This window comes from Syngnathoides biaculeatus, chromosome 21 (assembly GCF_019802595.1).
Source record: "Syngnathoides biaculeatus isolate LvHL_M chromosome 21, ASM1980259v1, whole genome shotgun sequence".
In the NCBI taxonomy this organism is placed as follows: domain Eukaryota; kingdom Metazoa; phylum Chordata; class Actinopteri; order Syngnathiformes; family Syngnathidae; genus Syngnathoides; species Syngnathoides biaculeatus.
In genome coordinates this window covers 572,839-600,106 of record NC_084660.1, presented here as the reverse complement: position 1 = coordinate 600,106, position 27,268 = coordinate 572,839, and the positions used below count along the sequence as shown (strand labels likewise).

General features: G+C 47.9%; 1 protein-coding gene across 21 annotated transcripts in view; it reads right to left on the bottom strand.

Annotated features, from left to right (window-relative positions):
- Positions 1–27,268, bottom strand: part of LOC133494346 (receptor-type tyrosine-protein phosphatase delta) — a 238,634-nt gene that overhangs the window by 89,281 nt on the left and 122,085 nt on the right. For 3 of the 21 annotated variants that reach the window (XM_061808077.1, XM_061808078.1, XM_061808079.1), the window contains one exon: positions 18,411–18,448. The exons of 17 other annotated variants lie outside the window; for them this stretch is intronic. The gene's annotated coding sequence lies outside the window, so the exon portion shown is untranslated. Of the gene's footprint in view, positions 1–6,317; positions 6,562–18,410; positions 18,449–27,268 lie in introns of those variants that run through there. One more of the 21 variants, XM_061808080.1, reaches the window with a different exon arrangement.

The following is a 27,268-nucleotide window of genomic DNA, read 5'->3' as shown; positions in this document are numbered from 1 at the left end:
TCCCCGTCGAGTTTTTGGCTGAGATGCCGTAGATTTGTCGGAAAAAGAAAAAAAAAAAATTCCAATTTATTTATTTCTTTTTGAACGCAGTGGATTTAACGACGTCAGAAATTACCTTGACGGAAGCCGAAACGTTTGTTTTAGATTGTGGGCTAAGCCGTCAGGCTCATCGCCGGAAAAGAATGATGAGAAAATAAAATAATTTCAAGGGCCCGGGCGCGGTGGAGCAACTGTTGGCCTTGCAGTTCTTAGGAGTGGGGAACAAATCTCGGGACCCGCGTGCGTGGGTGTTCTCCGGGCCCCCCTCAGTTTCCTCCCACATCCCCCCCAAAAAAATGCATTCACTGGAGACACGAAATTGCCCGTAGGTTTGATTGTGAGCGCAACTGGTTGTTAGTTTCTATGCGCCTTGCGATCGATCGGCCGGCCACCGGTTTCAGCGTCTACGCCGCCTCCCGCCCGACGACAGCTGACCCGCGGACCCTCGTGAGCATAAGCAGCTACGAAAATGTCCCGGCAGACATATTAGCGATGCTAAATGGTAAAACATTAGCGTTTTGGTGACTTTCCCTAAAACTAATAACGCGACACGTGCGTGCAGCTTTCACGTTTACCAATAAATTCCGATTGATAGTCGATTGGGTTTTCGTGTAAATACGAGGGTCTAAAAAAAAAATATGTAACGCTCTTTCATCTGAGTTCCTGACCGCAAATCATCAGCCAACCTTTCATCCTTAATTGCTCAAAATACGCACTTTGCGCCACGGCTTGACAAACAACTCCAAACGCGTAACGACGCCCGCTGGGAACTTGACGATCTTTTCCGTCTCTTGGCTCGGATTCCTGCGGGTGTGTGTGTCGCCGATGATGCCACGGTCGCTGTGGCGTCATGCGGTTGCCGCAGATGGCTGATAACGGTGTGTGTGTGTGTGGGGGGGGGGGGTACTAACGCTAACATTAGCATGGCTGTATTGCGGGACTGTGGCGGTTAATTCCCTGCTCCGGTCCGACGGAGGCTGGCAGCGAGGCGACAACATGGCCGCCGGCTTAGCTCGTCACAATGGACGGTCAGGAGGGTTTTCCAAATGAGTGCGGAGGATTTTGAAGACGGGATGAGACGGGGGGGGGTGGAGGGGGGTGTTGTTGTTTCCTTCCTGCTTTGTTTTCCCGACAAACTTTGAAGAATTGCTCACGGGGAAAAAAAAAAAAAAAAAAAGAGGAAGGGCACAATGACAAAGCTCGAGGCGCGTTTACGACGCGATACATAATACTTTGCATTAGGGGTTCATATTTGAAAATACGCCGAGGCAATTGACTCCCGCTTGGTGTTTCCGCGCCCGAGGCCAGCCATCAAATATGAATGCCATTAACAAGTTTGTCTTGTCACACTAAAAAAAAAAAAAAAAAAAATCCTCCCTTTGACTTGCAGCCAAAGCATCCAATCCAGAACTCGAGGATCCAATTCTCACAAATCCAAACCTGCTCCGGGAATCGTGGCCCCGTTGGCGTCGTTTCCCGCACGTTTTGCGGGTGACGTTTTTCGACGATCGTGTCAATGTCAAACCGTTCAACCCGCAGGTGTCAAACTCAAGGCCCGCCACGTCATTTCACGCGAAAGAACGAAAACCACTACGGTCCAAAGTTGCAAATTGTCACCAAATTCCTCCCCCGACTTCCACGTATCACTTTCCGCGCACAGTCCTCATGTCGGTCCGCTACCTTACCCCCAAGTTATGTGCTGCCTCGGGTCTCCGCATAACTTTCATTTCGAATCCCACGTCCAAAGTCTCCATTTCCCTTTGGCCCGACCTACCGGTGTCCCGTTACCGTGGCGCTCGCGGAATGTTTTGCCGGGGGTCGGCGCTCGGAAAGTCTGCGCGGAATACCGCTGGGCGGAGGCCAACTGTGCTTTCACATGACACGACCTCAGAAAATACCTTTTTCGAGGAGTAACACTACTGCACGATCTAAAAAAGCCGGGCTATCTTTAACCGTTGCAGTCGGTAGAAAACGAGGATCTAAATATAGTTCGTTGCAAAAATGCGAAATAATTGAAAGACGACACACGGGGCATACTATAAATATGCTTGTTGGGGGGTTGAGCGCTAAATGGAAACCGGTGTCGTGTCCTGGTGTGGTGCAACCCAACGAAAGGCCCCCTAAAATATAAATGACCCAGGAGAAAGCATGTCACCCCGTAAACATTCACATCTTACATTAGACGCGGCACGAGCTACTTTATAGTTGATACAGAGCGGCAATCCAATTCAACGCTTACGGCCAGGCTACCCTGAGAATGCCCGATTTCGTCAGAAGCTAAGCGGGCTTGGCCCTGGTTAGTACGAGGATGGGAGACCGCCTGGGAATACCGGATCCTGTGAGCTTCTCTCCTCGGCTAGATGCAGAGTGGTTGCATCAGGGAGGGCCTCCGGCGTAAAACTGTTCCAAACAAATATGCGTTCATCGAAGATGACACGCTGTGGTGAACCCTAACGGGACAAGCCGAAAGGAAAACTACAAATGAAGCTAACATCTATTAGCCGCTCATTTCTTTCCCAACACAGAGTTTCTGGACTGCCTCAATCATATGAAATTCCAGGGACCAGACTGCCCCAACCCTAACCCTAAACCCAGCCAAGGTCTACATAAAACTGTTCCAAACAAATATGCATTCATCGAAGATGACGCGCTGTGGCGACCCCTAATGGGACAAGCCGAAAGGAAAGCTACAAATGAAGCTAACATCTATTAGCCGCTTATTTCTTTCCCAATACAGTTTCTGGACTGCCTCAAACGTATGAAATTCCTGGGACCAGACTGCCCCAACCCTAACCCTAAATGCAGCCAAAGTCTACATAATTGATGATGGCCTTCGAGGGCCTGTTTGGATGAGTTTGCTGATTAATGATCTACACAGATCAGAAAAAAAAACATTTAGAAAACACATTTTTAAGTGATACTATTTGAATGGGTTAATCAGGCTAACGGTTTACAAGCGCGGCACCCGACCAGTCCGACAAATTCAATGTAAAGTTGCTATATTTGTACAAGGTTGTCTTGAAATGGACTTTTGCAGATACAACTGTGTCGAAGATTTGCAAAACTATATAAATATAACAGACTCGCTATCGAGGCAGCCAACTAGCGTGGCTAACGTCGGCTTGTCTCCGCGTTGCCTTGGCGAAGTAGCGACTAATTCTCTGCTCAATTGGTATATTTCACGTTTGACTTTGGTTTTCTTTGGGAAAAATTAATATATTTTCTTACAAATGATTTTTTTTTTCTGAGCTATGAGTGTATGGCCCAGTCGAGTTCTTCAAACACCCACAGACCTCGCAGCAACTTTTTTTTGGGTACAAAATCCACAATTCTGTTCATTTTTTTTTTCGTTTTTTTTGGGACATGGTATAGATTCTGTTCCAAGAGTGATCGCGTTAGGTGACCTGAAACAGAGGTGACCGGATTCCCCCCCCACCCCCCCAACCCGCGCCCCCGTCTTTCTCCTCCTCCTCGCTGCCGCATGCTGGCTTCCAAATGGCGGCCATTATACCGGACACAAAAAGTCATTTTAGTTCCGCCTGGCTTCTTCAAAGCGGCGCGCTATAATTGCAGATTGAGTGGCGCGAACATTGTTTGCGTTACACGGTCTCCCGGCGGCACGGCGGCGCAAAATTTGGAGCTGGCGGATGAAGACGAATCAAGAACAATTCACGCTGCCGTGCTTCGGGATTCCTCCGAGTTTTATTTTGCGACAAAACCGTCGAACAGCTGGCCGTGGGCGCTGAAAAGCCGAAACCCCGGCGGGCAGCTGCGAGACCCTCCCGGAAGACCAGGAGCCATAACATTTGCTCAACGGCTGTCCACGCACCTTTGACAAAAGTCTCATAGGGTACACCGAGTATGTTCTCAAAAACTGACATCATTGTTATTTATAAAAGTCAAAAAAACGTGATAAAAATGATAAAAGCTGAAATCAACGTTTGTTTTAGTGTCGAAAAGTGCAACTATGAACCGGAACCTTCGATAAGCGCAGACAAGCTAACATATTTGGACAAGTATGTCACGTTTGAGACCTGAGCCAATCGCAAGCTTTAGGAGGAGGAACTGATATGGTGGGGGGGGGGGGGTGACTCCTCCAACCCCTTGGCGACTTGGAGAAAAATCTAAAATGGGGGGCTAGCATGCTAGCGTTCCCGGCTACGGACTGCCCTGCAGCAGCGGTTTCTATCAAGCGAGCCACCCTTGAAGCTGGCTTACGCGAGAGTCGAGGTCACCGGAGGAAACGCTCGCCGAGTAAATAAGGGAGTCGAGCGAGGGTGGGGGGGGGGGGGAGTGGTGACGGCTTCGTTATGCCGCCCTGCGACTCGCTCTTGTGCGAAATCAAAGCGCCATCAGGCTCGCAGCGCGGCGCGCGCTTGCAGACGAAAAAAAAAAAACGACGTGCGCGTTTCATCCGGGCGTAAAACCCGCCAACCTTCTTGCAGGTTACGGGAGGGAGCGGCCGTGATTTGTTTTTGTTTTTTAACCGATTGTTCTGGAAGCTAGTCAGTAATTAGCATTTGTGCTTTTTAAAAAAAAATATATTTAGCAATGTTTAACGATATTGTGCCACATGGCAGGAAGAATTTAGTGCGGAGGAACTTGACTGAGATCTGAGCTTTTACTAAAATTATCGGTGTGTCCAAGGAACAAAATATTATAATACATTTAATGAGATGAAAGACATAAAATACACAAATGGGCTTGATTCAGAACTCAGCTTCTGCATGGAAAAAAAAAGCATCACTGTCTTATGTCAACCATATATTGTATCTCCAGATTTTTTTTTAAATAAATAAAATAAAGTACAAAATTTAAAAAAAAAAAGTCTCGAATATTGGTCTTGATCAAAATAAATTAAAATCCAACAAAACAATGAAGCAACAAAATAACTACAATTTAAAACCAAAATAACCACACCTGATATCCCAAAATGTTTTTTTAAAGCCACCGTCACATGAAAAATGGGTATCTTTAAATGCATCTTTTTATCTACAAAAAATCTTTATAAATGAACAAAACAAAATACTACAATGAAAAAAATAACAAAAAACAAGCCTGAAATGATAAGCGAAATAATAATAAAATGAAATAATCATAAATTTAAATAAAAAGAAATTATACATTAAATCATTTTTTAAAATAATAATTTCAAATAAGCGTGACGGCGGTCAGCATAAAAAAACATTTCATTGAAAGGTGGCCAATTTATGAGGTCAGGCAAGGGAACCCGTCCAAATATGACGTCAGAGAACTCGCTTTATTGCGCTGGGCCACATGACGTCACGCCCACAAAAGTGGTTCATATCCAAGTTCTGAATGATTGTTTTTTTTTTTTTTGTTTGTTTTTGTTTTTTGAATCATGACAACGGGAAATTTCGGAGAAGGATGAGGGGGGGGGGTGGTTTCATTTGCAAAACCGCTGCGTCGTCTGCGGGCTTAACATTTAAACCACATGTGTAACGGCACATTTAAAGAATGATAATAACAAAAAAAAAAAATGACATCTGAAAGACATAAAACTTTGCTCCAACATTCCTTTCGTTCTCTCCAGACACTAAAGGAGATCACCAGCTCTTCATAAACATTGATTCTTTTCTTTTTTTTTGGTGGGGTAGGGGGGTAATATATATATATATATATATATTATTTTTTTTATTTTTATGACAATCCTTCAACTCCCACATTAGCGCCCACTAGTGGACCCAGAAGTGTGCACATCCCACTTTGGCCTCGGGACCACTTCTGCCGCTGAACTCCGTTTGAAATGACGACTGACTTAAAATAGACGGGCGCCCGCTCGCTAAGAATAACGGCCGACATCTCGGGAGATTTGCCAAGTCGTCGGAAATAGTCGGTAAGCGTTGACGTTTGACCCCCCTCTTCAAAGTACGATCCCCACTTCCCCCCGATCGCGGAATATTTGACGTTTCGATCCGCAAACGCGTAAAAAGACGACACTTTTGAGGTCACGAAAAGTCCAGCTCTGCGTCGCTGACCGTGGAATTGTGAATGATTAATTTCGGAGACACTAAAAGGTAAACAAACACTCCTGAAGTTCAAAGGTTATGCCTTTCTTTTTTTTTTAAGACTTTTAGACATCTGCAACAGAGTCAATGAACGTGGTGGCGGGGGGGGGGGGGGTCGAAGCGTGTTTTGCGGGTGACAGCTGAGCGCACCTGAAATCACTGCGGCAGCCCGGCTGTCGCCCTCGCCAACCCCCCCCCCCCCCCCCACACACACACACACCCCCACACCCGCGCCCGCACTCTCCTTACCTTAACGGCATTGTCGCCATCACTTTCAAACTCATCTTCCTCTCGAGCGTCTCTTCGGCAAAAGTGAGCCCCGTCTTTTCTTTTTTTTGTTTGTTTTTTTTTTTTTTGTGTGTGTTGGTTTTTGTTTTTGTCTCTTTGCTTCTTTTAAATCCGGCAACGACAGTCCAGCGGGAGACGACGGCGACAACGTGGGGAAGCTCGGAAAGGAAACCCAAATCCGCGATTCTTCCTCCTCCTCGTCTCGTGATAGTTCGGGCTGGTGGGGTGGGGGGTAGGGCTGGGGTGGGGGTGGGGGGGATAATGCTCTGGGTTTGTGGGTTCCGTCTACGTCCCGCTCTCCATCGGCGTGAACGTGGCGAGACTGTGGCTTGCGAGAGTGCTGCTCTCGCGTCCCCTCCCTCCCTCCCCTTTCTCCCTCTCTCTCTCTCTTTCTCTGTGGAGACTGACATGGAGGTGTGTGTGAAATGGACTCATGACGTCTCACGCAACCCCCCCCCCCCCCCGCGCCTCGCCCCGGTCCCCTTCCTGCACTCCCTGCGGGAATAGCCCCAGTTTAGTCATTCACACGTTTATTATCATGAGATACAGATATATGTAATTATCGGAATGCTTAAATGGGACACGAGTAGCTGGTGAGAAGTTTGCAAAAAGTCCTCGTCCTCTCTTCCTTCAAGCGGTCAACAGGGGGCGACACCTGCGCCGCGTCATGACATCCGTCCATTTTCCGCACTGCTTAACCTCACAATCACACTATCATATTACTAATGTATAAAGTAACCCCTATAGGAATGAGCCCTCTTGCAAACAGTCAACAACAACAACAACAACAAAAACCACGAGTAATTGACAAGCCCCGCCCCCAAAATGTCAAGCGTTTAAATATTCAATATCGTACAAACTGTAATGCAGAAACATTTAAAAATGTTTTCAAACTCAATTTACACTCGACAAGTGTAAGTAAGTAAGTAAGTAACCCCTATAGGATTGGGCCTTCTGCAAAATAGTCAACAACAACAACAACAAAAACCACGAGTAATTGACAAGCCCCGCCCCCAAAATGTTGACAGTTGCCTATGTCAAGCGTTTAAATAGTAAATGTCGTACAAACTGTGATGTAGAAACATTTCAAAATGATTTCAAGTAAGTAAGTAACCCCTATAGGACTGAGCCTTCTTGCAAACAGTCAACAACAACAACAACAAAAACCACGAGTAATTGACAAGCCCCGCCCCCAAAATGTTGACAGTTGCCTATGTCAAGCGTTTAAATAGTAAATGTCGTACAAACTGTGATGTAGAAACATTTCAAAATGATTTCAAACTCAACTTACACTTGACAAAAAGCACCCAAAATGGACATATACATGCGGCAAAGACTAACTTTCAGTAACAACCCAGGCTAAATTGAAGTCTTGGCTGAAATTGGAGACAAGATGTTCATCTCTCAGTTGAGATGCATTCGCATGGACTATTTCCTTGACAACAACAGTTTCAGCGCTTTAGCGCTCATCCTGGAGCATTATATCGAGCAAATAGGTTTGAGTGTTGTTTGTTTGTTTGACAGGCCTGCTCAAATGTAAGCTACCGAGTGAAACTTGCTTTGGGGGCTAACGTAACCGGAGTTCAGTTCAAGTAAAGATTTACGAGATGTGGAAACCGTACACCGCTCATGCCTGTGTGGGTGTTGAGAACTTGCTGATATATGCCTCAAAAAGCTATATGCAGTGAAACAGATACAAAAAAAAAATGTTAAGCTAAGTCAGGGGTCTTGTATACTTTTGTGGCCAAATAGGAGTAATGCAATACTGTTTGGCTCAACGGAAAATCCGGATAAAGGTGCAGATTCAGGAATGAGGTTTAGTTGGAAAGATGTGGTACTCAAGATCAAGACTTCGAGGTTTTAAGAGACATCAACAACTGCACTTTTAAGCGGCGGAGATCAAGTCAAGACCAAGATGTTGCGACAGAATCAAAACCAGGACAGAGAGGCTGGTATCAAATCAAGACGAAGACTGAGGGTTTGAGACAAGAATGATAAAGACTTGGGGGGTTGAGACAAAGCGAACCAAGGCAAAGACTAAAACTCTGAGGACCTGAGATCAAGATGTTGAGGGTTTCAAATAAGTCAAGATGAAGATTTTCAGGAGCCGAGAACTAGTCAGGACCAAGAAAAGGGTCAAGGCTCACAGGACTACACCAGGTATAACTTGTCAGAAACCAAAGACAGAGTCGTAAGCCCACATGGAGACAGACAACAGTCGCACTCGCAGATGTTGAGACAGAATCAAAACCAGGACGGAGAGGCTGAGATCAAATCAAGACCAAGACTGAGGGTTTGAGACAAGAATGATGAAGACTTGGGGGTTGAGACAGAAACCAAAGACAGAGTCGTAAGCCCACAGTCCACCCAAACCCTCCCTTACGCACGATCCTGATCAAGTAAACCAGGCATCGTAAAATTAGTTTCCCCGTCAGGCGAGACTCAAGCTGTCTTGCGCTAACAATCGTTTCGAAGCAGATAAATCTAATCCTGCAATGTCGAGAGCGCGGCTGGGGACTGACTTGTTTATGGTCGCAAGTCAAGAGCAGTCGAGAAGGGCGGAGGGTCTTGAACACCAAGGTGATGTCTTCCCAACTGCCGCTAAAATAATAATAACAACAACAATAATAATAAAACAGAACTCTGCGGCCCTTGGCTGAGACATTCTCATCTCGGAATGTGTCACAGCTGATGGACACCCAAGCATGTGGGCTCGCTCTCTGGACCAATTAACACGTCGCCAAAATTTGAGGTCTTCGGAGTTGTGCCGTTGAAGAGATTGTGCCATTTTATGATGGAAATTATTGTAAAGATGGATTCATGTTTTTATGTCTGTGACAGGGGAAGTGATGGTTTATGGTTGGGCCCGATGCCAGCTGGCTTTCCCATCAGATTGCAACTCACTTCATTCTTGCAGTAGAGGATCGTTTGAGATTGGTGGGTATCAAAAAAAAAAAAAAAAAAAGATAAAAAGCAAGGTTGTAAACAACTTAAAATTAAAAAAATAAAATTATCATTAAGAATATCTTCAACTGTAAAGGCAGGGGCATTTTAGATTAGCCCGTGTCGCTAATTAACATCTCGTATTAATCTCCAAATAAACAATGTTTCCAAAGCCGAACACCTAAAAGCCCAGTCGATCTATCGGGATTTCATTTGATTGACGGTAAACAATCTGAACGGGCGACGTTCGATCCCGCGTTGATTGTTATTGGGGCGCAGACCGTCAGAGAATAAAGCCTGGAAGCTCTTTTATTGATCATCAAGCGGCATCAGAATTTCTCGGCTTTTGGATTATTAGTACTGAGCCCCGGCTACGAAAATAGGAAATCAGAAAAGACTTCAAATAATTTTGCATCTGTCCATTGCTTACCATGGGAAAGTTTCACCGGTACAAAAATATCCCGTTGTAACTCGCACTTGACCTAAACGCTTCACCTGGGACGAGCCAAACAAAGCGCTGAATCCTCTTTCCCGGATCACAAAGAGTCGGCCATCGTCAGAACCTTCTGCTCAGTGAAGTGGATCTGTAGTGGGGAAGAGGCTCGATGCGTCGGCGCTGGGTGCAATAAGCTAAGTAGCAATTAGGACCATTATCAGCTCGATTGGGACAGTGGGCAGTAAGGGGGGGGGGGGGGTATGCACATTGAATCAACTCCCACCTGCCAGAGTTCCTCCCCGGAAAGCCGTCTTAATAAGACACCTGTCCTCCGAAATTCCATTGTGAAAACCGAGAATCGCTTACCCGCATCTCCCGCAATTTAGCGCGCCTGACGTGCTTTGAAACGGCAAGCTGCTCTTCTGCTAATTACCCGGGCGCTGGTAGGGAAATTAATCCCCAACTAATGTCACCGTCAACTCATTTAAGAAGGCTGCCGATGTTTCCGCGGGCTGTTAACGGCGAAGATTTGGAGGGTTTTGGGATTGGATGAGACAAAGAAAATCAAATTCCACCTACTCTAACGGGTTACGGGGGCGGAACGTTACCCTCGGAAAATCTCACCGACCTGAAAAGAATAGATATAGGGTAAAGAAGAACAAAGGGATTACCCCAGGTGCAAACAAGGCGGGTACAGCCCATCGAGAGCCGGGGGTCGGGCCCAGGAGACCGCCCGAAAGCCACCCGGTGGACGGAAAACTCCCAAAACTGACGCTGGACCTCACCTCGCCCTCAGACCTCCTCCGCCTTTTCCATCTTCATCTTTCAGCGGGTATTTATAAGAACCGTTTATGCTGTCCCCACATCCACTCTCCACTGATTTATCACAGGCCGTTGTTTGGAGCGCCGTACCCTCCATTTTACAGTTCAGTGTTCATAAAAAAAGGAGCTTGCGCCACTGCTGCTATCTGTCAAGCACTCCCACCAAATGCCCGCACTCTCTCTCTCGCTCTTAGGCCAGCGGTCCCCCGCTCCAAACGGATATTTCCCACCGGCGCATTTCATCAGTTTTGCCCTTCGACGCCATCATGGAGGGTCGGGGAATGTTGATGCGGTGGCTGAGTGCTGACAAGGCTATCTTAAATTCAAATTTATGGCATAAAGAAGTCGGAGATGTGCCATTGCTTTCCACTGAACTCTCCAAACTGATTGATTTTTTTTTTGGTTTTTGGTTTGACAGGGCTGAACTATTGTTAGTGTTTGGGGGCGCTGGGGTTGGAGATGGGAGTTAGGGGTTACTGGTTAGTTCCCACTGCATTCCAAATTCTAGCGATATGGTTACGATTCGGGGTTAGGGATTATTCCTAGGATTAAAGTCCTGGTTAGTTAGTTTGTGGTCTCAATCGATAAGGCACATTGGGGCATAATTTCAGTTTCTGTCATTTGTATTTTTTTTTTTTTTTTTTTTTACAGGAGAATGAGATTGGCCTAAAGACCGGCCCTAGCACCTGGTATTCCTAGGCAGTCTCCCATCCAAGTACTAACCAGGACTGATCCTGCTGACTTCTGAGATCGGACGAGATCTGGGAGACTGTCGGGAAGGGTTCATGGGTAATTCCCCACTTAAGTATTCATGCTAGTGTTATTAGTTGGGGCTAGAATTGGGGGGGTTGTAGTTTGGGTTTAGGAGAAGTTACCCACTCCATTTAAGGAATATGTTTTAGGGATTATTGTTAGGGTTCGAGGATCATTGCCATGTTTAGGTTTCTTGACGCCAAGAGTTCGGGTTTTCTCCGCTTCCCAATCTCTAAGCATGGAAAACATAGGTATGAATGCCACATTAAAAGGGTAAATAAACAAAGTGTGTGTCAAAGTGAGTTGAACGGCAAAGGGGGGCTTGTTCGCCAGCTCCGAAGTTTATGGAACGGCTGCCAGCTGTCACCCCGGAGTTGTGAATCTGCGCCACCATAATATTGTTATTGTTTCAAATTAAATGCTCGTAAAAGCGTCAAAGGCAAATTAGTTTCTTTTGGACAACCCCCCCCCCCCTCCCTCGTCCCACTCTGGCTGATCCAAAGCAGCCCCTCGACTTGCATTTGCGGCAGAAGCGGTTGAAAACCCCTCCCCCCCCAAAAAAAAAACGGCGGAACGGCACCCGTGCCACATCACTGAGCTTGGCTGGTGTGGAATTAGTTTTTATGGTTTGTTAGCAAACCAAGCAGGGCATGAGAGAGTCCCCGCATTCTCCTTTGCTGTTAGCGGTCTGGGCTTTGTGTAACTTAATAAACGGCGGTACCCTGCGGGTATTTCTACGTTGATTCACGGCCTATCTTCCTTATGGTAGCGCTGATCTTATTCCGCAACAGTATACGTGCGCACGCACGCAGTTGCGCATGCGGAGCCAGCCGGAGAATAATTACACCGTTTGCAATTATTCTCCCTCCTGTACGAACACAGCGAGGCTCTTTTAAACACAATCCGCAGTCTGAACGGATATCAGCTTTTCCATTTAGCCGCGGTTAACTTGACACCCTCCACTCCACTCCCGCGCGGAAAAAAACTGCGTCTCCGAATCGAGCCCCCGCCGGGGAACTCAAGAAGGCAATTATGCGCCGTTACATGTTGCAAAGTGGTGCCCTGGCAGGGACGGCCGGGGTGGGGTTTCGTTTATCGTGAAAATACAAACCCCAACAGAGAACGGGACCGCTCCGCTTTGTTGTTGCCCGACTCTGCTGGGGATCTACCATCGAAAATGATGTCTGCCCATCCAAACCGCCCCCCCAAAAAGCCAGGAACACATTTTGTCCAACACCAAAGGGGAATTTTTTTGTAATGCTCAATGAAGACTAAGGTACTGGATGTGAACGTGCAAACAAGCAGTCCAGGGCGGGCCGTACCTTGCCTCTGGCCGACCGTTGACTCGGATTTGACAACGAGCTGTGTCGAAAACGGACCGACGCCGTCCCTGTATCATGGATTTTCGCCGACCGCGGATGATTCTGGGTCATATGCCGTGAACGCTGACTGGAAGCGAAGACAGCCAGAATCAGATCTCGCAAAAGAAAACATGCCGAGTGAGGGAATGGATTTTAGGAACGTTGGCAACCCGCCGACCCGGCTGAGCCTTGGTACCTTGGGTTCGTCCCCCCCCCCCTCCCCCCGCCTCTCCCCGCCATGTTTGTGCCCTTGTCGCTGTGTGCACATCTAATGGCTGGGGTGTAATCCACCGGCTAATCTGCTGACAGCCCGTGTGACACGGCATTAGTTTTGTGTCACTGCCTGCCACGCTGCGCTCTGCGAAATCAACTCGCCGTGTTTTGCGGGGGTCGCAAAGAGAGCGCGCTGCCGCTCCGCCGCGGCAAATCTCTCGGTAAAACTCCGTCGACGTGGTGCGTTTGGCCGTCTGGCGAATGTATTCGCGGTGCGGCCCGGACACCCGCGCGCGGATTTCACTCCGAGTTCTTGCGTTTCGATAGGACAGCGGGTCGGGATCGCTGGTGGGACACCGCGTGAAAAGCGCCCTAATTGAGCCGCTTCACTTCTCTGTGAGGCATCCGGCCGTGTCAAACGCGACGCAGTTCCTCAGCAAATATTGGATTTTGCTCTCATCTCGGCCACCTTAGCCGTAACAATGAGCTGAGAGAGATGTTGGTATTTTCGGATTACAAGGAAAAGACTGAACTGCTGTGTAAAGCACATTACTGCCCCCTACAGGACTGGGGTGGAACATAAATGACCACAATGTTACAAGTTTTTGATCATATTACATAATCACAATTTGGAGTCCAAGAACTAATTTTCACTCCAGCACTAACAAGACAATCAATATTTATACTTGATTACTCGTATTAAGGCATTACCCAGAACCAAACAGCAGGGTAACATGCAGAGAATTTCTCATTTCTTTTTTTGATTGTGTGCAGTATTGGACTCGCCGCAGAACTCTGATGGAGAAATCACCCAAAATACTGCACTATTGTTGGGGCTTGGCGATGGCCTTTCGTCCAACGGGCTGAGCTTTTGGCCTCGAACGGAGATGCGCGGGAGCGCGTCGCGGGGGCGGGGGGAAATTGCTTTAACCCCCGATGCCGATAACCCGGCCGAAGCTTCGGGCCGAGCCAACTTTAAGACGGCTTTTAATTACCGGGCGTTTGAAAAGGGATAAGGGCGAGAGGAGAATGGCCGCATGCTTTGCAAGAAGATTAGTCCACGATGGGGCAACTGATTGTCGTTTTTTTTTTTCTTTTTTTGATTTCATCAGGCGCCGCGCGTTGAATGATGGAGAAAAGCACCGTGCCGCCCGAGTGGATAAAGATGACAATCGAAGATGAAAAAAAAAAAACCCACACTTTTCTCCTGGACCCTGAAGTGGATAACACGCAGAATCAATAGGGATCTTGTGTGGATAAGCGCAGAAATAATAAAGCATGCTTGAAAACTGTGACTATCTTGAGAACACTCTAGACATATTTTCGACAATAGATTTAATTTTTTTTTTTTAAGACATTGGTTGAGATCTGGGCGAGAGAGCTCAGTGGTTAGAGCAATGGTTTGGTAAACCAGGGGTCGTGTTTTCGTATCTCACTGGGGGGCCTCGACTCCCCCCAGAGGGGTTACGTCAGGAAGGGCATCCGGCGTTAAAAACTGTGCCAAAAAAACATGAGCGTTCATCTGAGATGACGCGCCGTGGCGACCCCTAACGGGACAAGACGAAAGAAACTCGCTCGGTTGAGATCTGGCCGCACAGCGGAGCGACTGATTAGAGTGTTGGCCTGACGGTTCTGGGGACCCGGGTTCAAATCCCGGGCCTGGTGAGCAAAGATCCAAGAAAGGGCGGCGGTGGATATTGTGTAGTTTCACGGAATGTGGAACCCATCTTGATTTGGTGGCTTTCGGACTGGATCTCGTCAGCCATCCAACGGTGACCAATTGCAGCCGACATTATGCCGTCAACTTCGCTGCCCGGGTTTGGGGGAGGGGGGTGATTATCAATGAGCTAGGAAGCTGTTGTGAAACATTGCTTGCCAAAATACTGTCAGAGGCAGAAAGGCTTGCTCGGCCGAGGCGTCGTCGCGTTGTCTTTACCAGCTGTTGTTTGACAGAGAGCGAAAGAGAGAGAGCGAGAGAGAGAGAGAGAAAGATTCTCCCCCGATTCCATCGACTGACAAGCTCCGGGGTTGCGTTTCTCCTTTTGTTATACTAATGAGGTGCTGCCGCCGGTGGAGCGTCAAAAGTACAATGGCGGGGAGGCGCGGAGAGGAAAAGAAATGAAATTTGATGCCTCGCAGCTACGGGTGCAACGGCACATGTATTTGGATTTTCCGGTTCGGTACGGTCGGCGTTCCCACGCGGAACATACAGTATTGGGCTGGGGGGGGGGGGGGGGGGGGGACCGAAAAGTCACTGTAAACAAACAGTCCGGCTCAGTGTTTGGCTGTGATCAAACTTGTTAAAGTGCCAACGCGGTCGGTCGGTTGGCGGAGTTGTCGCAAAGGCCGCAGGCGCAGAATGGCAGCAATGCTTTTCCATCAGACTGCCTGGGGGCAGCTGTGGCGAAAAAGTGCTGTACCGTTGTAATACATCATTATTACCATTCAATCGTCTTTTTAGTCGTCCAAAATGTTTGCTTCTCTATTTTTATGCAAGTTCAACATTTTCCATGACGTTCCCTTCCAATGTGAACTAAAAAAAAAAAAAAAATCAAGCTATGTGCAGAAACAAACATTTCGGCATCCCGCGCGATTGTTTTTTGCTTTCGTTACGTTCTCCGCATATTTGGGCAGGATCCAGCTTTCAAAACCACTCCGCCGGGTCCACCGATTTACTCGGCAACAATAAAAATTAAACCCCGATCGACCTGTGCGATCCGACGCGTTCAACGCTCGATTCCCAGCGACCCAAAATTAAAAAAAAAAAAAAAAAAAAAGTTGCCAAGTTGTTCAGTCGGCAAATTACCCGCAGCGGGAGTCGATGAAATTTCCACTCCGTCAAAACCAAACCGTGCGCCGGCGCGTTCGGCAAATGGCGCAATCCACGACCGCTTGCCTGCATTTCAATTCGGGTCGCACTTTGCAGATCATCGTGATGAAAACATAAATTGGAGGTATTGCGCAGAGGAGAAGGAGGGCGAGAGCCCCCGCCCCCCCAAATGAGACGCATTCATGCACTTGGAAACAATTGCTTCGCATTTGCAGCGAATACACGACAGGAGGCTTGTAAATAAAAATCAATACGGCCCACTTCAGAAATTCCAGAATTACAATCGGGCAGAAAGTGCCTAAAACATGAGAAATCGTCGATATGATATACTCCATTTCATTATGACTGTGCAGTTTCATACTATATATATATATATATATATATATATATATATATATATATATCATACTTCCACTCCAATGTCTATATGGCGTTTATTTATTTATTTATTTCGAGCTAAACTCTCAATAACGAGTTTTAATATGTGATTAAGATTTGTGATGGAAAAAAAAAAAACGACACAAAAGTGCTTGAAATATGTTGATTTGAAAGTGTCATAGTTTAGTGCCTCTATTAGAAAAACGCCAATTCAAATAAAGTGCATATATTGGATGTTAGAAAATAATATTAAAAAAATATATCTAAATGTAAATAAAAAAATTTCAAGAAAATAATTGTACTCATTAAAAAAATAAAATACATTCAAAATGCAACATTAGTAAATTAATAAAAACCGAAATATAAAAATGTTCAAATAAATAACCACGACTGTGGAGGAAAAAAAAAAAGTTAAAAAAAAATAATAATAAGTTCAGTGTTCCGTCCCAAAGCTGTTTTCTTTTGCTTTCCTCACGCTAACATAGCGTGACGCCAGAACAGAAGCACGGAAGCCGTGCTGCGGAGGTGCCATGTGGTATGGCTCGAGAACAGCTCTGGGCGCGCACCTGAGCCCCCGTCGTGCCGAGCGCGCGGAGTCCTCTTGACGCGAGCCGACAGTGGCGACTATCAGCCATTCGCGGGCTCCAAATGCGTACGCAGGCGAGCGCGGGCGTCGGTATGTTCGGCGCTAACGTCCGTCGCGGAACGGAATACTGCGCGGGTCTCGAAAGATCCGTCGAAAATCGGTCAAAACGCTCTGCGATGGCCGCCGATCGGGGAGCTCCGCCTTTGAAAACTGCTGGCAGGGAATCGGTGCGAGCGAAACAATGGTACGACGCGAGTAGAAATGAGCCGGAAAGAAAAAAATGAATTAAAGCAGGGCTGATTAACACAATAATATAATAAATCCAAAGCACTGCACTAATTATGCCCCCACTGCTACAAACTGTCCATATTAGCTATACTGCATTCCCCCCCCCCCCCCCCCCCGCAAACGTGCATTTGTTGCAGAACCCGCACGACAAATACAGAAATGAATCGGTAATTGGTAGCGTATCACGGCAATCCCCAGATAGCATCCGAACGCCGATTGAATTGCACTGGACCAGAGGGAAACCGACAGGGTGAGAAATAGCGGTCTGTTTGCATCCGCCGCGTTTTTTTGTTTTTTTCTTTTTGTTTTTGTGTTGCCGGGCGGAAAACGTCGCTCCGATGATTTGACGGTTCATCTCGCAAACTGTCAGAAACACTCCAGGCCGTCCCGAAAAACTTGGCGCCTCTCTCCGGCGCGGAAAATATACTTTGCGTGCTCGGTTTCGATGCCGTGCACGTGGGGGAAAGGCGCCATTTATGAATTTCCCGACGCGAGAACGTTGTAGGATCCTCTACGAATAATAATACAAAAGTAGCACAGAACTGACATTGGATTGGGTGGATTTTAAAGGTCAAGTGTCATGACTGTAAATATTCTAAAATAGATACTGTAATAAACATTCACTTTAGTGTCTGTCCGAAAAAAATCAATGTGACCGGAGAGCGCGTCATTCCTGCGCCATATTTACTGTCCGGGAGGTCACCCCGGACATTCGCCCTTAAAAACACGCTGTGGACCCCACAACGGGAGACGGACACGCCCCTTCTTTTCGAAGAAGAGAACATCACACAACTGAGTGAAGTTACACGGGGCAATATTACCCGATTGTTTCAAGCCATATTTAGATGATATGCGGATCACGGCCGAACCACCTCCCCGCGCTACCCACTTCCGCGGCGGACACGAGCCGCCCCGGCCGACAAAGGCCGGCGGCAGGCTCGGACGAGTCCACTTGAGCGCGGTCCCGCCATGCACGTCACTTCCTGCTTCTTCTCGAAAACAAATCCCTCGAGAGGATTTACAAATAGCTGTATACGTCAAAATCATTCTTTTGTGGTGAAAAAAAAACGGATGAGTCCATGTCGGCTGCCGTTTTTTTTTTTTTCATTTATAACATCCTAAAAATCCCGCATTTCATGACAGTGGCCCTTTAAGCCTCTCTCCGTTTATGTCTCCTGAACTCATTTCAATCACTTGGTCATTTTTCCAACTGGATTAGACGCCATATCCAGCATATCTAGCAATTTCCTACTAAATTCCCACAAGGATGACGCACGTACAACAGTTCCTAACTCTCAAAAGGGAAACAAATCTTTCCATCTTCACGGGCGGTCGGGGCAGTTATCGGGTCACTGTTACTCCGTAGCCGTCAAAAACTGCCACCGCGTCTGCCGCTTAAAGATCGTTACGGCAAATGAGGCCAAATAATCACGTCGAAACCTACCTTTCAGTTCTCAAGCAGCCTTCCCGGGAGTTTGAGAGCTGCGGGATGACAATAAAAGGCCATCAACGTGGAGAATAACAGCATGTTTAGCCATTGTGAAATCATTGTAATCACAGCTGTACAGTGGAAAGGGCACACATTTATTCCGCACTGATTACATTTGACAGGGTCAGACGCTGAAATATTTTGGACCGTTAATTCAAAGTCGGATCTCGGGAGCTTTTCGGAGGGCGGGGGGAGGGGGGTTGCGACTGAAAAGGTTAAAGATTGAGTGTCGGCGGGAGTTAGCGTGTCGCCGTTCAAGGTCTTGCAAATGAATGCCAAGTTCACTTTCAAAAGCTTCGCGAGAGAATTAATCATGTGATTGATGGCCGGCATCTCTCCCACGCGTTGCTCGCCATCCCTTGTTTTCCAGCCGAGAGATAGAAAATTCACGCTTGGCATTGGTCGCCGGTGCAATTGATTCTGGCAGGCGGCGCGGCGCGAGGGAGCTAAGCACGTGAATAGCCGCCGTCAAAAAAACGACGGGGTGTGGGGGGAGGTTTCTGGTGGATTTATTCGGCCTTCATGCGCAAGTCGTATCGCGGAATTGCTGAGACGACTGTTGCTGCCGTTTCTCATAATCACTCGCGACTCTTGTCCACGGGCTTACGGGTGCCGCATCTTATCGACGCACGCGATGAAGGCTCGCCGCCATTTCCTCGGACGTGACAAATCCTTTCGAATTCCGGAATCGTCGTGTTGTAATTACCGCCGACTGGAAATAGGTCCAAGAGTCGGCTTATCTGCGCGAAGTGACGTTTCCCAATCAGATTTTTCATTGTGCATCGCGAAGGGGAACCAGGAGTTAATTGCCCGGCCCGACTGGTCGGATCCACAACAACTGTATCCTGGCCGGTCGAGCGGTGTAAATGATTAACGAGGACCCTCCACTTATCAGCAGGTCATAAGGAAGTCACCTGTCTGCAGTTCTGCTGCCTTACATAGATTTATGGCTCATAACCGGCCTTGAATGAAGATACTCTGGTACGTGGACTACCTCGTGGGACCAACTGCGTGGAGTTTAATAGGATTATGTGCAAGCTGATTTTGTGATTCCAGCAAAGCTTTGAAGAAAGGTTTTAACAACTTGTTGAATTCAAACGATGAAATGGTGCAAAAACAAACATAAGTACACAACTTTTAAGACTTGACCAACCCCCAACCAAAGAGTCCCAAAGTAGCAGATGTGAAAATGGACATCCTGAAAACGCCATTCGTTTACGCAGCGGAATGATAGCGAGGAAAGTTTAGCTAGTGAGGTGGAAACTGTCACCAAGTCGAGTGGTCGGTATCTGCGACGGGCGATAAAATGGTAGAAATGCTGGGAAAAACCAAGCTGATGACTTGCTGCCTTCCTTCGAATTCCATTCCAAGACCACCGCTGAATACGCCGAGTTTACATGCCTTAATTTGATCAAGATTAGAGACGTGTCTTTTCAGGCTCACCGTTCCCTTCCCTGGTATCCCCCCCCCCCCCCTCGAAAAGTCTCGATAAATTGCACCTCCTGACAGCCACCCATCAACCGGGGTGCAATTTAAAAAGCCTGCCAGTCCACGGGGCTGCCTATCAGCCTTGCTGCCAGAGCCCAGACAGGAACTCCACGGCGACCAAACTCTGAATGTCAGCTAGTTTCGCCAAAATCCCAACGAGTGAAGGGGGTGAAAGACATATCAAATAAGGGTGAGGTGAATGACGGAACATATTAGCGAGTGTTGTGTCACAGAGGGGGTTTTCCTTTTTATCACGACGAGCCACCACTTCGCGTCGTTGTCTCTTTGTGACTAAAGCAGCCCCGCCGGAAACCCGTCGAAATCCGCACATTGCCCAAAACAATCAAGCGAAAACAGTCCAGGTTGTAGGACTGGCAGCCTGCTGCCGCACACTACTCTCCGCCATATGTCTTTGTCAGAAATATTTGCCGGGTACCTGACGCGGGAGAGGAAATCAATCCCCGATCGCTGTACGTTTCGAAGGCGGCGCCGTGCTGCCGACGCTCGGCGCGAATAGACCGACTGGCCGCAATGAGATTCACAGACCGACCATATGGTCTCCGGCGTCGAATCGTCGTTTAGCCGAGGAGAACAACAGTTGACGCCTTGTTCATCCTGTCTCAATTAGCAGCGGCTACAGACGAATGACAAATTTGTTTCTTTTGTTACCGACCAGTCAAAGACACGAGTTGAGAGAAAGGACAAACGGATGAAAACGACCAAGATCGACATATCAAATGCGACAAAACTGTCATCTTGAAGCCCTTCCAAAAATATGTCACCTCTGTTCCTCTTGTTACATGTGTTTTGCAATTATTGAATCCACGCTAATAGTTTGTATCATTTTCAGGGCCGGCGCAGACAAGATGGAGTCTGCTACTCCCGGGTTCCACCTGCTAGTGGTTTTTGGGGGTATTCACAGAAAAACATGACCCCATTTCATTGATTTTTCAAGCGAAATTTCACATGAGTTTGAAGTGCTCAACTATTTTGGGATCACAGCTTGAGGTATCCTTACATTTTCAACTCAGACTATAGAAAAATGATCAAACCTTTGGAGATGTCAGTTTTTCGCTATTTGCGGCTGGGGGCTTGGTCCCTACATCCTGCAAATAGCACGACTTGACTGTACACCGGTTTTATCGTCGTCACGACTGGCTCCCGCTGTCAATACGGATGCCTTTTTCTTATGAGAACAACACGCGTACAAGTTTTAACAGCCCAAACTTAGCAAATTAATTGGCTCTTGAAAATTGCCGCCGTTCTGTTCCCAAGCGAATGCTGCATTCGGAGCGGAAGGAGCGGCTGTTTCTGGACCGGCGACAGCTCATTGTGCTCCAGAATGCTGCCGTTCGCCAAAGCTTTTAGTTCATTGTGCATCCGCAACGGCGGCAGCGCCGGCACTTTTGCCAGCAGCCACGAGAGCAAATGGAACAAAAGCTCCAGTTGGCTGGGTCACACTGTGATTTACCTGAGGGCTGTGGGCATGTTCTGCATGGACTGGGGAGGGTAATTTTGCTCTCCATTAGCATGTGAGAGAGATGGAGAGAGAGAGGGAGACAGAGCATCCAACATTGAGGTGGGGGAGAGAAATCGCCCAGGGAGATCTGGCATTATGGGGACACATCTTCCCCCTGAACCCATTCAGCCGGGAACGCTAATGGAGTTGAAGTGGGTCGTCTGGAGTTAAATTGAAGTCGCTGCCAATGGAAAAGGCTTTGAAGTAACAACCATTTAGCAATTGCTGTAATGCTACGCGGAAACCCCAAGGTGTATCATCGGTCTCAAAGAGACAGGGATGGTTACTTCAACATTTGCTCAACATTAGCTTGAAATGGGACCGTTTATGCAAATGCTCCCTGAAAACACTTTGGTTTCTTTGCTCTCCGCTGCGCGGCGTTCCGTACCTTCCAAGCACGGACTGTGTTTTCGCTCCGAGAGGATCGGGCATCGTGCCCCGCAGTGTGAACGTAGCCTCGGGAGAACGGCTCATCGCCCTTCATGTACCGCTAATCAGCCAAAAACCCTGGAGCTTCTCTTAGCTTTTGGCTTTGATGGGATCGCGTTTCTGTGCGGTCCAAACCCTTTAAAGAAACTGCAGTACAGGACTACTTCTAGTGTTGAAGATCTTTTGAGGACCTCTCTTTAACCACAAGCTCAATGGGTCTCGTTAATGGTACAAGTGTCCTTGTCCTGCCCTCTTTCTATGGCCAAACATCGTTAGCGAAGGGGCTAAAAGACGCCGCGGTCAGCCATATTTTTCCCACAATTACCTTGCTCTCGTGTCACGGTACGGACAGAACGCTTTCCCCTACAACGCCACGGCGCCGTTTCAATTACGTTGCCTCTCATCGCTCCGCCCGGCGAACGCTGGAAAGCGGCGGAAGGCGACAAAAGGTGTCGATGTTATCGCGGCGCGAGCCGCGGCGGGGGATGGGGGGGGGGTGGTCGCGTTATCACGCCGGAGTCAGGTGCCACATTCGTATCCTGGTGGGTCTGACGCTTTAAATTGCACGCGCCCATCTGACATATCGTGAAATGAAAATGAAGCGCCGGCAATTTTCATAAGCCCGATGCCACCCTTGGGGGATTCTTGTACCGGCCTTTGGCTTTTCGCTGGTTTCAGACAAGCTCAAGGGGGGGACGCCAGACTATTTACAAGATGGACGCCATCCACTAAGCAAGGATGCGCTGCAAAAAAAAAAATCAATGTGGACTTATTGTGCTACATGTGTCAACCCCTTGGGCTCACTTCTATTACGCCGTGATTTAAATTTGCGATTCTCCGGCCCAATTTGAAGTTATTACAGCCAACTGGAGTTAATGGATAAGACAAGCACCTTGCATTATTAATTAAGGAGATTGATTTCCCATCTTTGAAGCTTTTCCTCCTTCTCTCTCTCTTTTTTTTTTTACACACACACATGCGAACCATAAGGTGGGGCTTGAGGAAAGCAGTAAATTGAGAACGATCCATTTATCCCGCCCTATGAAAATTCATTGGCTTGAAATGTTCCGTTATTGTTTTCCGCCTTCTGTTGCGTTGAATGGCGGCAACGGTAATCATATGTCGATTGCACTTATTAAGCCACAAGAAATGTTCTACAAGTTTGGGGGGGGAATTCCCAATAAGACCCCTCACAACTACCAAAAACACCTTGAACCTTGCGTACACTTCCACAGGTACGTGCTGGTTTCTGAAATTCCTCCTCATGTAGGAACCGTTGGCATATATTTCACTAACCCCTCTCAGTAATGTCAAGCAGAGGTTGCTGCATGCCAAAATGAGCCCCCCACCCCACCCCCGACCGCCCTCACCCACCTCACCAAGGTCAACGGAAAGCCTCGGCCGACTTACTCCGGCGAGAGCCGCAATTAAGGCTGGGAGGCCGTGCGTCATCCTGGGCTGAGTCATAAGTTGCCCACCAGTACTATGCATCACTCTCGGTTACACCGCGCGGACTATTTATTTGGAAGGCCACCCAACAGCCCACGGGGGAGTCATTAAGCTCGTATGTAAATATGAGGGATGGATGGCGGCGTTCACCTTGCCGTTGCGCAGTCAGGCCGACAGGGGGTCAATTAGCCGAGTCGGGAGAGGATAGCTGTTGGTTGCTTCAGTTGTGGGACTGCACCGGCAGGCTTCTTCTTCTTCTTTTCCTTTCGGCTTGTCCCGTTTGGGGTCGCCACAGCGTGTCATCTTCCTCCATCTAAGCCTATCTCGTACACCTTGCTTGCTAACACCCACTGTCCTCATGTCCTCCCTCACAACATCCATCAACATTTTCTTTGGTCTTCCTCTCGCTCTTTTCCCCGGCAGCGCCATCTTCAGCACCCTTCGACCCACATACTCAACTCCCTTGCCTCTGGACATGTCCAAACCCCCAACTTTATCCATTACTACCGCAAACAGGAAGGGGCTCAGGGCGGAACCCTGATGCAGTCCCACCTCTACCTTAAATTCTTTGCCATTCATCCTCCTAGCGGAGAATCTTCCGTCACATAGAACACCAGACACCTTCCGCCAACCGTTCCAACAAGCTTGGACCTGTTTTTTCCACTTCCTTACCACACTCACCGTTGCTTTGGATTGTTGACCCCGAGTATTTGAAGTCGTCCACCCTCGCCATCTCTTCTACCCTCTCATTCATATATTCTGTTTCCCTTCGGCCAATCTTCGTCTGCAGCGGCGGGCTGCCAAAACATTTTGCAGGATAAAACGCCTGCAAAACTTATTGACCTACCATTTACAGAATACACCAAAAGTACTTCAACGAAGTATGGACTGCATTGGATTTAATGGATAAACACTGCCTGTAACATTGACCGTTAACATTTCGGGCGTACCAGGAGGGTTAAATGCAAGAAATTGGGGCACGGACCTGATAAAAGCCGAGAAAAAAAAAAAAAAAAACCTCCAGGGCATCTGCTGTTTTATGAGTTTCGCCGTCATTTTATAAAAGAAAGAAAGAAGAACGTCCACCCTGTCACAGACACATACTCACGCTACAGAAAACAGATTGAGGAGATTTTACGCTCGGGTCAGAATGACCCCCGGGAGCTGAAAACAGAAGAGCAATTCAAATTCCGCGAGTGAAACATTTGGATACAGTTCCGTGCGCAAAGTACAGCGACGTGGCCGCGTCGTCACGGCCTCACGCTTGAGAGGGAACGCGCGGGGGGGAGGGTGGGGGTGGGGGGGGGGTGTCGGTAGGTATCGGCAGAAAATACAGCGTGACAAGCCGCGCGACGGAACGCTTTTTGGATTCTGCGGCGGATCTCTGGAGGCGTCACACTGTGTGAATAAAGGGACCTACGTGGTTTACATTTCTAAGCCTCCCAGCGTGGAAATAAGTAGGAGTGCAAACAGTTGGGGGGGGTTGACTAAAAAAACAAAAGAAACATATCATAATAAAAGAAACACTCAGTAGACATTTGACCTTAGAATAATACCGGCCTGAAAATTGATAGCAAACTCTCAAGTTACTATGACAACTGAGGATCCAAATATGTGATGCTATGGTCAAAATTTTTGTGGACCTCCCTGGACACCATTCTTATTGACGTTGCTAAAACCCGGACCTGATAATAACAGCCCCCCCCCCCCAACCCCGAGACAAACAAAAAAAAAATCAAATTTGATGCTATGATGGCTTGTAATAAGGACAATACGGTCACTTGTGTTGCCATGACATCCGGTAGGCTGGAAGGGAAAACGAAGGAAGGAGTCACCCGAGCGGAACGTGCCGAAAAACAATTAGCACGGTAAAAACATGAAAAGTGTGTGTGTGTGGGTGGTTGGGGGGGTGGGGGGCGGTGGGGTGTTAAGGAAATGAACTGTTAAAGAACATCTGAGGCCGAAGAATAAGCAGCAGTGGCATATGCTCCTCGGGTGTTTGCAACAAAGCTCAATCTTCACTCCCAGCAGGAGGGAGGCGGGTCGGAGGGTGGGGGTGTGTGTGTGTGTGTGTGTGTGTGGGGGGGGGCAAGCCTCAATTATAGAGCCAATACAATTTGAATTTGTCTTCGCGACGGACCGCCTTCTCTTTCCACATCACCGGGACGCTCGCAGACCCGGACAACTTTACTTCCGGAAAGTTTGGCGGTCCGTCGACGCCACATTCTCGACTCTCCGCGCGGCTCGTTCGGCTGCTATTTGGGAGTCCGGAACGACGGCTTGTAATTACGCGCACTCCCACTCGGTTTTATTCTGCCGGGGCTTATGCTGGAAAACCTCCCGTGAATCGTTTCTTTTTAGACATGAAATTAAGGTGCAATTAAAATCGCTTATGCTGTAATTATACTCATTTGAAGGAGGTTTTTTTTTTTTTCTTGCCTCCGCAATCACGGCTGCTTCTCAATATCCGCCACTAATATTTTATATAAAAACTTGGAATGCGCTGTAAAATGCCTCGAGAGCGTTTCTGCAAGTGGGATTCAAAAAGGTCCAAAGTTTGATTACTGCCATCTGGTACCTGGGCCAAGCACCGAATACCGCCAATACAGCATCACCTTTAAAGAAACCAACAATACAAAACCAAATTGCAACATAACAGGACATAACTATGTTACATAAATCATCTGGAGCGGTTCATAATCATCATCTAAAAACAAAGATGACAAAATGATTGTTAAATGTATTCATATGTTCAGATCAAAGCGCAACAGACGTGTTTTGGTCGTCCGACAGTTTTGCTGTGACCAACCAGAGGAGAGGAAAAATATGGACGGCGAATCTGAAGTCTGATTGGTTATGGAAACTGTGGCGACCCATCGATACAGAGGGAGGACCCAAATGCAGGACTCCGGAGACGCAAAGGTAGTTCGGGAAAAGTGTTTATCCGGTTCAAAGTCGGGGATCAGGCGGACAGTCAAGCGGGGCAGCGGTAGTCAGGACGTCGGGCGTAGAGAACAGGTCCGCGGGCAGGCAGGGGTCGGTACATGGGAGATCGATCAGCGAAGGCAGGAGTATCAAAGACATCAAGCTTACGGGGTCGGTCGGAGGACAGGGGGAGGTCGGTACACCAGGGTTCACAATCAAGAATACGGGAGTGCAGGAACGGGGCATGAGTTGCGGCGATCTGGCCAAGACCAGTCATCCCCTGGGTCCTATAAATACCGGGGTGAATCAGTGAGGATGAGGCACAGGTGTGCGCCTCCTAATCAGCGCCGGTGTGCTGGGACCCTCCCAGCCAGGGCTGGACCATGACAGAAACAGTACCAGCGCGAATAGTTCAAATTTGAAAATCGGCGAGCAGGAATGATCGTGAAAAGACAGGCACAGAAAAGATCAACACGGCGACATCTTGAGGTTGAAGTCTGGGAGGAGATATCTGGATAAAAAAAAATCTGAAATATAAATTCATGTTCAAGAGAAACAACAACAAATAAAGACACGAGACTCTTGATTAATACAATTTTGTGAAGCAAGCAGTACAACTTGGGTTATAAACGTGGGTCAGTGCAAGACTTCCTGTCCCAAGAGTCCATTCTTGTTCACCCACTGCCAAATGTGACTGACTGATAAAACCGGGATGTACGCCCCAGTCCAGCCCCACCATCCCAGCGACCCCACCCCTCCCTACCCTCTCCTCCAGCAGCTGTCTGCGGCACATCTGCTTCCTTTTCCCCTCGAGTGAGCATAGCTGCCTTCGCCCGGTGGCTCAATGGAGCGTCGCGGGGATACAGTGGAGGTGCGCAGGCGTGGAAAAATCCCAATAATGTGGAGTGGGGGTTGCGGGGGGTGGGGGGACGCTGTAATTCATCAACTTTCAAAGCGGACATGAAGAATGTCTTTGAATACCGATGGATGCGCCGTCGCCACC